The sequence below is a fragment of the Elephantulus edwardii genome, unplaced genomic scaffold (genome assembly GCF_000299155.1).
Source record: "Elephantulus edwardii isolate Elephantulus edwardi_28Jun2011 unplaced genomic scaffold, EleEdw1.0 scaffold00147, whole genome shotgun sequence".
In the NCBI taxonomy this organism is placed as follows: Eukaryota; Metazoa; Chordata; class Mammalia; order Macroscelidea; family Macroscelididae; genus Elephantulus; species Elephantulus edwardii.
In genome coordinates, this window is record NW_006399897.1 from 7,776,560 (window position 1) to 7,788,851 (window position 12,292).

At 37.2% G+C, this 12,292-nt stretch overlaps 1 protein-coding gene across 1 annotated transcript in view; it reads left to right on the plus strand.

Annotated features, from left to right (window-relative positions):
* The window catches only part of MYO16 (myosin XVI), a 951,959-nt gene that overhangs the window by 17,036 nt on the left and 922,631 nt on the right, over nucleotides 1-12,292 (plus strand). The gene's annotated exons all lie outside the window — the stretch shown is intronic.

Here is a 12,292-nt window from a genome sequence, read left to right on the forward strand (position 1 = left end):
TTATCTAGGAGGCTGGGCTCAATGAGGAGAAATGTGGCTTCAGGATGGGAGGAAGACTCATGAACAATCTGTGTTATGCAGATGAGACAACCCTGTTTGCTGAAACTGAGGAGGACCTAAAGCGCTTGCTGTGCAAGGTCAGGGGCTGCAGCCTTCAGTATGGATTGAGGCTCAACATCAAGAAAACAGATATTATCACCACTGGACCAATTTGTAGCATTATGATGGATGGTGAAGAGATTGAGATTGTTAACAACTTTAGTTTGCTTGGTTCCACAATCAACACTCTTGGCCAGGAAATTAAAAGATGTATTGCAACGGTAAAGTCTGCAGTTAGAGACTTCTCTAAAATTCTCAAGAGCAACGATGTCAGACTAAAGTGCACCTGATACAGGCCATGATCTTTGGAATCACTTGCTATGCATCAGAGAGCTGGACAATGACTAGGGATGATAGAAGGAGAATTGATTTCTTTGAGCTGTGGTGTTGGAGAAGAGTACTGAATATATCATGGACTGCTAGAACGAACAGGTTTGTCCCGGAGAGAGTGAAGCCAGGCTGCTCTTTGGAGGCCAGGATTCTGAAGCTTCATTTGACATACTTTGGACATGTTGCAAGGTGAGACCAGTCCTTGGAGAAGGACATCATGCTTGGGAGGGTGGAAGGACAGCGCAGGAGGGGGAGGTGGATTGATTCAGTGACTGAAATAGTGGGTATAAGTGTGTCAGAGACAAAGAGATTGGCATAGGATAAAGCAGAGTTTAGGGCTGTTGTACATAGGGTTGCTATGAGTCGCAGGTGACTCAACAACACATAACATGTTTTACTTTTTTCTCATCTTTTGCTTTTCTCGTATGTCTCTGATTTCATTACAATTCTAGTGTCTAGTTATTGGCATTAAGTGCATTAAAAGAATTCTTGAGACAATGTTTACTTATTGTCAGTTATACTTAAATTCGTATTTTGCCTCTTATGGAATTGTTGCTTTTTTTTCAGTTTCAACTTGAACTTGGTTAGGAGTAAATTATTATTCTGACTGATAATGAGCTTCTCTAATGTTTATTCCCACGGATATAGTGATTTGATTCCAGTATTTTAAATATGGCAAAGTTCTTGTATATAATTGCTTTTTACGCATTTTTAAAAAGTATTTTTAATGAATATATCCTCTACTCACTCACTCACTCATTGCATTTGAATGTGAGTAATTTATAGCTGAACTTCCAGTGTTTATTTAGAGCCTGTCAAGCACATGGGAGGAGACTGCTTTTCTTCCCTCCCTGCAGAAGCTATGGCTTTGAACTGCCTTTTGTTGGTGATAGCCCAACTCTAGGATCCTCCAGGTTCCAGAGCTCCTTTTACTTTACAAAATTATATCATGGTATTTCTGCCATCGTTTCCACTAGCAAGGCCATGTTTCCCCAGCCACTAATACTTCTCCTTTGTTGGTAGCTTTTGTAATCTTATCCCAAGTAATTATCAATTAATCTATTTTGCATATTTTGTAACTCTCTTTGGTTAAACTGCAGAAGATGTTGTTTGCCATTGAGTTGGAACAGACTCATAGCTGACCCTCCAACAGGTTTTCAGAGGATGTAAACTGCATAGAAAGAGATTGCCTGTATTTTTTGCCCTGCAAAGAATCTTATGAATTTGAACCATATTTCTTCGGGTCAGCACTACAGTTCTCTACACTAGACCACTAGAGCATCTGAGAAGTTAGTATAAGACCTTCAATTTATTTTCATTTTCATGTTTATTTTATTGAGTCAAAGTTTATAATTGTATTGGATTTTCATTAAATCTTTCATAAGTATTTTGTTTTAAAATTGAACTAAAATTAATCCCTAAGGCACGCAGTATAAGGCCACCAGGTACTTAATGGAAGAAGGATGAACAGTCTCCTCCTTTGTGAGTAAATGTCTCTGAAAAGATCAGCTATGAGTTGGTTCTCACTCTATGGTACAACATTCAAACTCTTATTGTATTCTGCCTTTCCCTTCCTTGCTTTTCACAGTTATTGCATAAATTTGGATAATAGCCACTTTTATTTGCCTTCTTTTTTATGCATATTAACATTGCCTATCATTGACAGTGTTGTGTTCATGATTTATCTTAAAAAGAATGTGATGTCATTTAAATTCAACTTTTTATTCTTGGTATAGTAGACTATAAAATTGTCAAATTAAAAATGACCAATATAAATTTGTATCAGTCCACTAATGGCTACTATGACGATTTTTATATGCTGCATTTCATTTTTGACACCATCTGATTTTCTAGGTTCGTATGTCCTACATCCCATCCCCACTATAGTAACGGATGTTTGCAACTATTTCATCTCATTGTGAGCTATATAAAATCAGCATATGAAACCCCTGGAAGTTTTACTTTACCTATACTGTTAAGATTGGCTCTACTATAAGAAGGCAGCTCTTCCTCAGTTGCATTTTGAGTGACTTCCTACCTGAGGAGTTCATTATTTCACATTGTGTCAGACAATCTTCCTTTGCTATTCATAAGGTTTTCACTGGCTAATTACTTCAGTATTTGACTGTCAATTCCCTGCTTTCTTGTTGTTTTTTTTTAAGCCTGGAATCTTCCCTGAAACATCTTCAGTATAAATGATCGAGCTGATAGTTGAAATACCAATAACATAGCTACCAGCTTCATAGCAACATGCACACCACCCTAGAATGAAAGATAGACAAGTGATAGTGGGATCAGTTGTATTATTTATTATTTAGAGTTGAGAATTGTGAAAATCCACTGACAAAATTCCTCTAAAATTCATAGTATTATGTCTTGTCCCTACTTTGCAGACAAAATATTTTTTCTATTGTTGTTGTTGTTGGGTACCATTCAGTTAAGTGGACTCATAGTGACCCTATGAACAACAGACCTAAGTTTTGTCCTATCTTGTGCTATCCTCTAATACACTCGAACCTATTGTTGCAGTCAGTCACTGTGTCATTGAGGGTATTCTGCTCTTTTGTTGATCCTCCATCTTTCTAAAAATGCTATCCCGTTCCTAGAAGTATTGTCTCCTAGCAACATGTCCAAAGTATGAGAGATGAAGCTTCACTATCCTTGCCTGCAAGGAGAACTCTGCTTGCACCTTTTCCAAGATATGTTTGTTCTTTTGGCAATTCATGGGATATTCAGCACTCCCACAACCACAGCTAGAAAGTGTCAATTCTTCTTCTGTCATCTTTGTTTGTCACTCAGCTTTTAAGTGCATAACAAGTGACTGAAAAGACCATAGTCCGAATCAGGCCTACTTTAGTCTTTAAACTGACATCATTGATTTTCAGTATTTTGAAGAGGTCTCTGACAGCAGACCTTCCCATAGCAGTATGAATCCTGATCTTCTGACTGCTGGTACCAAGGGTGTTGATTGTGAACCAAGCAAGATGAAATAATTGACAGTTTCAATTCTTTGCTCATCTATCACGTTGTTGTCTATTAGTCTAGTGGTAAGGACCTTTCTTTTCTAATGTTGACATGTAATTAATATAATCTTTGATCTTCTGTAGCAAGTGTTCCAAGTCCTCATCACTTTCCGCAAGCAAAGAGTGTCATCTGTAGATTGTTGATGAGTCTGTTTCTGATCCTTATGTCACATTCTTCTTGTTAGAATTTGGCTTTCAAATTATTTGCTCAGTGTGGAGTGCTTGGCATGATAATTGAATAAGTATAGAGAAAGGTTACATTCCCTGACACATACCCTTCCTGATTTTAAACAATGCAGTATTACCTTGCTGTTTGGACAACACCTTCTTGATTTAGGTATGGGTTTTGCATAATTCAGTGAGCACAATTCAGTGTTCTGAATTCCCCATTCTTCTCAATGTTAGCCATAGATTTTTGAGTTTTGGGGTTTGGGTGTTTCTGGTTTTTTTGTTAGCACTATACTATTATTAGAAATTATATTGAGTCTTATGCATTCAGAAGACTGTGTTTGTTGAAGTCCCAAAAACTATCTTTAGGAATTTTTGCTCCTGTAACCTTTAATATAAGAGGGAATAAGTCAAAAAGTTAGAAAAACTAGGGGTGAATGGTGGAGAAAAGTGGTACATTAAACAGTGTCTTGATTGAACTATATGACTCTCCCTGAGAGATTCTTTTACTTTGAAGTGAAAATACTTTGAAGATAGTAAGCATTCTATCAAGAATAGCACCTTTTAAAAATTCTCTTATTCTCTTATAGCTATTTTTAAGCAATTTAATAAGTTTAGTGAAATCAGTCTTATTGTAAATTGTGATTATTTTTTCTATTTAAAAAATATTAAAAAAGAAAATTCCTCAAAATTATACATTCTCGCAGGTCTTATTGCAAATAGATTTTTTAAATGTCCAAGAAGCTGTCTGTGGCACACTTTTCCTTTGCTTTACAGAAAGAAATACGTATGGGAGTAGAGTGGTCCTTTTAACCTAAGTGGTTCTTGTATAACTTTGAACTCAGTTTTAGGGGAGTTTGACCTATATAAAAATCTTTAAAAAAACCTCGAAATTTTTCTGACAGCAGTGGTCATAGTGAATGCGAGTTTCCAATATACTTTTATTTCTTTTTGCAAGAATGGATCTTGTGAAGTGGTATAACTGAGCTTTTAAAATATTACTATTTAATGTGCCTTGGACTGAGTTTTGCAGTGTACAAATTCCCAAAATCCAAGTTTAGAAAGATTTTGGTTATTTATTGTAATTACATGGTATGATAAGAGTAAATTTTTATGCCTAAAAAGGTTCCATTAAAATGATCTTTTTATGAATATTAAGGCTCATACATTTTGGTCACATTTAGGGATATTAGACTTGATTGTGCTTATGCTAAACCTATACTTGGATCAGGAGGCAGTTGTCAGAACAGAGAAAGGAAACACTGCATGGTTCAAAATTGGGAAGGATGTGTGTCAAGGATGTGTCCTATATCCATATATTTTCAGTCTATATGTGAAACATATTATCCAGGAGGCTGGGCACTATGAGAAGTGTGGCATCAGGATTGGCGGTAGACTCATCAATAATTTGTGTTATGCAGATGAAACAACCCTGCTTGCTGAAACTGAGGAGGACCTGAAGTGCTTGCTGCAGAAGATCAAGGACTGTAGCCTTCAATATGAATTGAAGCTCAACATCAAAAAAACAAATATTTCACCACTGGGCCGATTGGCTGCATCATGATGGATGATGAAGAGATTGAGATTGTTGACAGCTCCAGTTTGCTTGACTTTATAGTCAACAGTCTTAGTACCAGCAGCCAGGAAATTAAAAGACAAATTGTGTTGGGAAAGTCTGCTCTCAGAGACCTCTCCAAAGTACTGAAGAGCAACAGTGTCAATCTGGAGACTAAGGTGCACCTGATATAGGCCATGGTCTTTGCAGTTAATTAGTATGCATCAGAGAGCTGAACAATGACTAGAGATGATAGAAGGAGAATTGATGTCTTTGAGCTCTGGTGTTGGAGAAGAGTATTAAATTTACCATGAACTGTTAGAAGAACAAACAAGTTTGTCCTGGAGAGGGTGAATCCAGGCTGCTTTTTGGAGGCAAGGGTTCTGAAGCTTCATCTGACATACTTTGGTCATGTTGCAAGGTGGGATCAGTCCTTGAAGAGGGATGTAATGCTTGGGAGATTGGAGGGACAACGCAGGAGAGGAAGACTCTAGATGAGATGGATTGATTCAGTGACTGGGGTAATGGGGGGAAGGTAGATGTATTGAAGACAATAAGATTGACATGGTATGATAGATCAGGGTTTAGGGCTGTTGTACTTAGGGTCGCTATGAGTTACAGGTGACTTGACAGCACATAACAACAACAACAATATGAAAAATGAGTCAAAAAGAGAGAAAATACCAAACTAATCAATCTCTCTTAAGATAACTATAAATCATATCAACAGAACTCAATTAATTGCTCTCAAGTTGGAACTGACTCACAGCTAAATCTCTAGTCTTCTGGCAATTCTTGGCATTCCTTTGTAGATGGCTCCCAAGTGGTCTGTCTTCCTTTTGTTTGTCTTTGTGTCTGTGCTTCCCTTTACAACACACAGCTTACCAGTTATTAGTTTTGTTACTCTTAATTGCCATTAAGTCAAATAAGGCTAAAAGCAACCCTTTGAATATGATATCTGGACCCTGTTTGATCCTTCACCACATTCATCATCTCCAACACACTTGAGCCCGTTGCTACAGTCACCGTGTCAGTCCATCTTGTCAATCATCTTCCTCTCATTCACTGACCCTCCACCTTTCTAAGCTTGATGTTCTTCTGCAAGGAATAGCCTCATCTAACTGCATGCCCAAAATATGTGAGAGGAAATTTCCCCATTCTTGTCTCTAAGGAGCACTTCAACTGTGCTTTTTTCAAGACATATCTATTTGTTCTTTTGGCAGTCCATGGAATATTAAGTATTTATCTCCAATACCACAGTTCATAGTTATCAATTTTTCTATTGTCATCTTTGTTTATTGTCCAACTCTCAGATGCATAGCAAGTGATTGGAAAGACCATGGTTTTAATCAGGCACATCTTGGGCTTGAAACTGACACCATTGCTCTTCATGACTGTGGAGAAGTCCCTGACAGCCCACGGTCCCAATGCTATACCTTTGCTGATCTCCTGACTGCTTGTACAAAGGGTGTTGATTGTGAGTCTAAGTTAGATGAAAGTATTGACAACTTCAATCTCTTTTCCATTTATCATAAGATTTTCTTCCCCATCTATCATATTAGATTTATGACCCATTACACTGAGATCCAATTCCATTTCTAGAACATGATAATCCCCATTTCCAAACAGGATCATATTTTCAAGGATAGAGGCTAAGATTTTCAGATTTTTTTCTAAATAAGCAAAAAGAACATAACCCCACTGCCATCATGTTGATTCCTACACCTAGCAATCCATTTCTTTTGTGATGGCAGTTGTGTTCCGTCAAGTCAGAGCTGGCTCACAGCTGGTCCTCCAGAACATTTGTCTGAGGCAGTAAATCACATGGGAACAGATTTCCCTTCTTTCTTCCACTGAGCACCTGGTAGATTTGAACAACATGGGATTGCAGTGTACCATCAGGCAACCAGAGAAGGTTTACTTCACAATGGGCATTGAAACTTGTTATCTGAGGAAAAAAGTGTGTGTGGTGTGGTGTGGTGTGGTGTGGTGGTGGTGGTGGTGGTGGTGGTGGTGTGTGTATAAAACAGAAAGAAGGAGGGTATGAAGAGGTCTACCCAAGGACTCATCTTGGAGAGGGTAAAACCAAGTTTCTCTTTGGAGGCAAGGATTTTGAAGCTCTTTGGCCACGTGGCCAGGAGGGACCAGTTTTTGGAGAAGATGATGATGCTTGGAAGGCTGGAAGGACAGTATGAGAGAAGAAAACCCCGATGAGATGAATTGACTCAGTAACCAGGGTAATGGGGATTAGTGTATGGGAGTAATTGAGACTGGCTCAGAACAGGGCAGGCTTCACAGCTGTTGTAAACAGGGTCTCTGGGAGTCGCAGGTGACGCATCGCAAAACCACCATCCAAGGATCCACTTTCTCCTGCATTTTATCTCAGACCATTGACTTTCTAGCTTTTCCTGGATTCTCTTATTTTATGCTTCTAATACAAAGTGGGTGTTTTCGTTAGTTGCCTTTAAGTCTATTTGGTTCTAAATTCGTGTTTATTTTATCTTTAAGTTTTAATCAATTTATAAAAAACCTTCAAAAAATTTTAAAAAAAACCCTTCAATATTCTATACATTTTTACCAGGCCTCTCACGTATGGGCACATATGTTCTTTTGATTGTTGTTATTGAGTACAATAGAGTCAGAAGAACAGACACACAGTTGACCCTCCTGTGGGTTTATAGAGACATTAAATTGCACAGAAGATTGCTAATCCTTCTCCCATGGACTAACTAGTAAACTTGAACTTGGTGGGTTTTGCCTTTAGGATTGTAACATAACTTCTAACCACTCGGTCACCCTATCTTGTAATTAATACTCTTTATCCTTCATAGTCACACAAGTATACAACATTTTAGCAGTGTTATTAAGATTTCAGAGAGCTCTAGTGCAATAGTATGTGGAGAGTTAAGCTGTGACTTAAAGCTGCTTCCTCTTTGGTGGTTAGAATCCACCAGTGACTTCACAAGAGAAAGTTAGGTAATCTGTTCCCTTGAGATTTACAGCCTCCAAAAACCCAGTGAAGGATCAATTAATTATGAGCCGATTCTGACTTAAGAGAAATTAATTTTATTTGATTAGAATATCTACCTATGAATCTCTTTTAGCTCTTCAGAATTTAAACATTCTTTCACTGCTTCCATGTACTTTTGGGTGCTCATTTTTATTTATTTTCAATCATGAAACTATGATCTTGGATTTTAGAATATTTTTAGGCATCTTGAAAGTGTTTTGGAAACAGTTGAAGATCTCCTAAGGCAAAAACGAACAAGATGTGAGAAAACTTAGGTTCATTTGAAGGATATACACAAACTCTAACTCACAACTTCGGCCATGTTGCCAGAAAGGACCAGTCCTTGGAGAAGGAAGAGGGTCAGGGTGGAACAGGAAGACACTGGATGAGATGGTTTGACAGAGTGACTGTGGCAATGGAGTCAGATATGTCAGAGATGATGAAGTTGGCTCAGAATGGGACAAGATTCAGAGCTATTGTTTATAAGGTCACTATGATTCATAGTTGATTCCATGGCACAAAGCAAACCCCCACCCCCTACACATGAGGAGGAATCTGTTAGGGACCTCAGATGGCCCTCTCCATAGGGATTTGTGCTGCTAACCCCAAAGTGGCACCTCTTTAGTGGTTCTAATTCACAAGTCACCCCATGAGAGAAAGGTGTATGGCCTCTTGTGGTGATTTACAGCCTCTGAAAGCGTAGTGCATGGTCACCTATGATCATCTACTGATTTGACTCTTTAGCAGTGAGAAGCTAACAGTTTTAAAAAAATCTAAATCGTCATAATATATACTACTAACTGGAGCAAAAAATATAAGTACATCATTAATACAGACAAACATTGTGGTTTTTAATTATTTAAATTATTTAAACCTAGAGTTCTAGCTTTAGAGAAGTTGTTCTTTTTCTGGACTTTTAGATATTTACTGATAGCCAAGTAGTAAATGGGTTGTTTAGTGCTGCATTATTCTTGAAAATACTGAGAGATAAGTATTTCAGAAAATCATTTAATAGTTCTATAAATTCTTTCCTGTTTAAACCACTAGTTAACATTGATATTTCTGCAGTATTTTTTAATTAATTTGTATTAATTAAAATTTGTGCTGAACCCAGAAAGAATTGATGACATAGGACTAGGTATTGGTATGAAATGTGAGAAAAAAAGTCAATGAAGGCTATGTAATAGAAGAGCTTTCTGAAGTAGTGTCTGATTTAAATATTCTGTATTTTTAAAAGCATGCAAAGTCTATTTTGCTAGAAGCTGCTTTGAAGATGATTTTGCCCTATGGCCATCCCCTGGGTGTCAGAGGAGAAGTGGACTACAAATGGAGTTTTTCTTCCTCACCCTTCCAAGCTTTTTTCCCCATCTTCTTTGGATGGATTGGAACCTCTAATCTTTTGATAAGCATCAAAAGTGTGTTAACTGCACCATGCAGGGAAAAATTTGAAAAGAAAGGAAAAGCTTTATTAGGAAGTATCTGTTAATAAGAATTTAGATAAGGGCTGTAACATTTCAAAAGATATGTTCTGAAAGGATCTTTTGAAATATGAAACTCTTACCTTACTTAAAACAGAAAAATCTGACTTGGTGCATGTCATGACTGTTCTCACCCTTTGACTGAGACATACCCACTTTTGCTGATTAGAGAACAATCTTTGGAATGTTTATATCATCCACAAATGTTGCAATCAGTCTGGGAAGCATTAACTTGACTACTTTTTCTTAATAGGGGTAGCACATATGTTTTGAATTGCTAATTGGCTCTTAGATTAGTTATACTTTATTTCTAAATTGCTTGAAGGGTAGCGAAAATTCATGGCATTAGACTATGATATTCTTCTATTTAGATGCAGCGTTTGAGTTGTTTTTCATAATTTACATGTTTAAACTCGGATTTTAAAATATTTCACTTATCTGGGGATGATACTTGATATTGATATCTTTGTATTGGTTATTACCTTTAAAGTTAAATCAAAATTGTTTATCTTTCTTGGATTTAAAGTCAGTATATTAACTTCTTAGGATTAATTATTTTCCTTAGTGTGAGTCCATTTAAATGACTAATTTGTCACAGAACCAGTTATATTGGGCTATATTTAACATTTGGCTATGGTTTTCCTAAACTTTAAAAAATCATTTAATAGGCACCAAATTAAACTTAATGTATTATATGCTTATTCTATTTTCTTAACTTTAAGCTTTAATAAATTAATCTTTTATACTTTTAATCAATAGTTAAGATTGACTGGTACAAGATATATGGTTCATGAGTGCACAAAGGGGGGGTAATGTTTGGTGGAAACAGCAAAAATGTTCACATTTTATTTACTATGAAACACTAGGAGATTAATTTCAGCATGATTAGTCTTTCCACAAAACCAGGTCCTTAATACTAGACTGTTACACATTCTTCTGTTCATGACATGTGTTTATGTTCATTTAAGGTTTAATTACTCACTCTTTTCTATGGATTTCACTTCTTTCCTTTCCACACCTTTCTGTACAGTCTTGTGATACTAAAGTATTTTCCTTTACTCCATCAAAGAATATCTAGAAGCTGGGAGGCAATCTTGAAGATGGTTCAGATCTTCCAGCTGGGAAAAGGATTGGCAGTCTCTTCTGATGTGATAAACTGTCTCTGAAAACCATCTGAGGATCAGCTGTGGGTCAGTTGTGACTCATTGGTACTCAACACCAACTCCTATTTTACGTAGTCAATGTCAGCACTATCCAGCTTGGTTTACTCAGCTAGTTGGACTTTCTTTCCCATGGCGCTATTTCTAGTGATCTGTGCTCATCACAGTTCCTTTTACAAGTTACTTCAGACCTGCTTTTTAGTTTCCATCACTGATTAGAAAAGTTAACATTAATATTTTAGAAATGTAAGATAGCCTAAGGCATTTTTAAAATGTAACTTTGCATTTACTGAAAGGTGTTAGATTTCTATTGTCAAGTTATTTACAGTTTCTCCGTGGTGGTTTGCCCTCTTTACTCTTATGTTAGTTCTACTCTTACTTTTCCACCACGGTCACATTTGTGCTTTTTAAACTCATCTGTGTAACTAATTTGAAGTCTCCTTCCTGCCTCTTGCACAATGACAAACCTATGCTATCCTTTACCTAAGAATTCTTCTCCTAGCTTTCTCCTATTCAATATACACATCATGTTGTTGTTATGAGCTGTTGAGTACACTGTGACTTACAGTGACGCTATGAACAACAGCTCTGAACTCTCTTATCTCCTAACCCAATTTCACAGTCCCTAAAACCATCAACCCCATTGTCAGAGAAGTGACCAAGTCAATTCATCTCATCCAGCTTCTTCCTTTCCTGAACATTCTATCCTTCCAAGAATGATGTTCTCCAAGGACTGGTTCCTCCTAGAAACATGCCCAAAGTAAGTGAGATGGAGCTTCAAATTACTTGCCTCCAATGAGCAACTTGGTTTCACCCTTTCTGGGGTAGACTTGTTTGTTTTCTCTTGGTAGTCCATATTATGTTCAGTACTCCTTTATAGCACCAAACTTTTTCTCTTACCCTTATTCACTGCCCAGCTCCCGGATGCAATGCAAGCACCTGAGAATACCATGGCTTGAATCAGGCTTATTTAGAGTCTCTGGATTGACTTCATTGCTCTTTAGCACACTGAAGAGGTCCTTAACAGCAGATTTTTTTTTCAAAGCAACTTGTCTTTTGATTTTTCTGACTGCTGATGCCAAGACTATTGGTTAAAGATTCAAGCAAGATGAAATTGTTAACATCCACAATCTTTTCTGTATCTTTCGTGGTACTGCCTATTGACCCCTGTGGTGATCATCTTTGCTTTCTTGATGTTTACGTGAAATTGATATCCAAGGCTGCAATCCTTGACCTTCTGAAGCAAATATTTCAGGTTATCTTCAGTTTCAGCCAGTAATGTTGTTTCATTGGCATAACACAAATTGTTGATGAATATTCCTCTAATCCTGATGTCACAATTTTCTTTATAAGGTACAGCCTCCCAACTTATCCGTTCTTTGTATAGATTGAAAAGGTATGGATAAAAGATGCATTTCTGGCACACTCCTTTCTTAGCATTGACCCATACAGCGTTCCTTGCTCTGTTC